We start from the raw sequence: 2,673 nt of genomic DNA on the forward strand, positions 1-2,673 counted from the left end.
TCTTGCTCAAGGTGGGAAGAAATCACCACCGGGTATGTCTTATCTTGACCTAAATAGACATATTTCAAATCAGAGGGCAAAGGTTTTAGGTCAAGCTTCGGTGCCTTGAGGTTAGATGGTAGAGGTACTACATCAGTTTGGGTTAATTCTTTAAATTATGGCCTCCATCAGTTAACTTCAAGTACCGACATAGTATTAAGCATGACACCCGTCTCCCCAATCATATCATCATCCAAATCATGGGAGTGGGCCAGGCACGTCTCTAGAGGGTCAGAGGATAAGGTCATCAGAGTTCTATCTTCCACGAAAGAATCAATCAAGTTAACATCGTGGGCATCATCATCAACCTCTAGCCATTTGCTTGTATTGAAAAAGATATTCAACTCCAATGTCATATTTTCAAAAGACAAACTCATGACTCCATTCCTTTAATTAATGATTGCATTTGATGTGGTGAGGAATGGGCGACCAAGAATGAAAGAAATATAAGTGCTCATGTCCACAATGTGTTGAGTATCTAGGATGATAAAATCTACCGGGTAGTAGAATTTGTCAACCTGGACCAACACATCCTTAATTACCCCTCTCAGTATACGAACTGAGGGATCAACAAGTTGTAATGTGGTTCGAGTGAGTTTCAATTCACCTAAACCTAGTTGTTCATAGACCGAGTATGGAATCAAATTTACTCTCGCTCCTAAGTCAAGAAGTGCGTGCTCAATCCAGTAATTCCCAATTACACAAGGGATGGTTGGGCTACCGGGATCTTTATATTTTTGTGGCACATCTGGCTTGAGGATGACACTCACCTTTTCTGTCAGAAAATTTTTCTTTTTGATACTTTACCGCCTCTCACTCGTGCACAAGTCTTTCAGAAATTTATTTAATAGCATCCAGTAAAGGAATGTTGACCTTCACTTGTTTCAACACCTCTAGAATGTCCTGAGAGTTAGAGAGAGATCTTGGTGTAATCAACCATTGGGGGAATGGGGCAATTGGCTTACTCAGAGGTTCTGATTCTAATCCATGTGGAGTGTTGCTAGGTCTATCAGTTTCATCTACTTTCGAGTCATTAGACTTTTTAGCCCTTGCCGGAATAGATTTGTCAATTATCTTCCCACTCCTAAGAATGGTAATAGACTTAGCTTGCTCCATTTGATTTAAAGAGTTTGGATCACTTATTTCGTATTGCGGTTTAGGATTGAGGAAAGGTTGGGCTGGAAGAATCCCTTTTTCCCCAATTGAATTTTTTTTCTCACGCCCTTGTATGACCTTTGAAAGGTCTGGAAGGGTTTGCACTATATTGTGATTGATAAGCTCTTGATTTTGAATATGTTTCCAAACCAGATCCTCTTAAGGTTTCCCTTAATTCAAGAATTGGTTAGGGATTCCTTGAGAAGTAGCAGTTTATCCATTCCTCCAACTAAAGTTCGGATGATTTCTCTAACTAGGATTGTATGTGTTAGAGATGGGTCCACTGAAAGGTCTTTAAGAGTTGTTCACGGCATTCGATTACTCATTCAGTGCTTCTTGAAAAGTAGGTATGTTGGGAAATTTTTAGTTGTATGTATGTTGCAAGCACAGATACCGCAAACAGCTTCCTTAGTCTTATCCTTCTTAAGTTCCATGGCCTTGACCTTCCTTGTGAGACTGGCCACTTTAGCATTTATATCATCATCCTCTTTCAGCAAGTATATCCCACCCCTCTCTCTTGCTTGAGTAAGCTTAGATGTGGTGCTAGATTTTGGAGAGATGTCCAATGATTGTGTAGTTTCAGCGAGTTTGTCAAAGTAATCTCACACCCCATCGACATTTTTGTTCATGAATTCTCCATTGCACATCGTCTCGATGAATTGGCGCATGAAAGATGTTATTCTATCGTGGAAGAAAGTTGTTATGCACTACATTTCAAAACCGTGTTATGGGCATGATATAACGAGATCCTTGAACCGCTCCCAACATTGGAAGAATGTTTCATCTTCCTTTTGGGTGAAGTTTATGATCGACTTCCTGATGGTGTCCATCTTATGGTATGGGAAGAATTTTTTTATGAACTCCTTCATCATGTCATTCCATGTGCCAATAGATCGCGAACGTAATGAGTGCAGCCACATCTTAGCTTTCTCTTTCAAGGAGAAAGGAAAGTATTTCAGCCTGACCGTGTGCTCAGACATGTTAGGAAAGTATAAAGTGGTTATAACCTCATCAAACTCTTGCAAGTATAGGTATAGATTTTCAAATTCAAGTCTAAGGAACTTTGGAAGGAGTTAGATCACTCCAGGCTTAATATCCATGTTTCTTGTGTTTCTTGGAAAAACCATATAAGAAAGGGTGTTCACCTCCGCTGGTTGTAAGTAATCTCATAAAGTATGAAGCAGGGGTGTATGGTGCACCTCGTTCTCATCCTGGACTTCCTCAACTCGAGGTTGCGATTGATTCACCGGTTGATTTACAGGTTGATTTGCAACCAAAACCTCAATTAACTTTGAGTATCTCGAGTGGTGTCTAACCTTGTGATGGACAGATAATTCCTCAACTAATCCTCCTTCACTCAAAAGACGTCAAGTGTTGTCACGGACCCACTTGGGCATGAAACACTCTCAACCCTCTATTTCAGAATCTAACCTAAACCTAAAAGAAAGAAGAGAAATAGAAATCTAAAAATAGAAAGAA

At 40.0% G+C, this 2,673-nt stretch overlaps 1 non-coding gene across 1 annotated transcript; it reads left to right on the plus strand.

Annotated features, from left to right (window-relative positions):
* Nucleotides 1-1,911: 1,911 nt before the first annotated feature.
* Nucleotides 1,912-2,018, plus strand: LOC131224540 (small nucleolar RNA R71). The gene has a single exon (XR_009161015.1). It is a non-coding gene; the product is annotated as a small nucleolar RNA R71 (small nucleolar RNA).
* Nucleotides 2,019-2,673: the final 655 nt, after the last annotated feature.

Source organism: Magnolia sinica, chromosome 13 (assembly GCF_029962835.1).
Source record: "Magnolia sinica isolate HGM2019 chromosome 13, MsV1, whole genome shotgun sequence".
Taxonomy (NCBI): domain Eukaryota; kingdom Viridiplantae; phylum Streptophyta; class Magnoliopsida; order Magnoliales; family Magnoliaceae; genus Magnolia; species Magnolia sinica.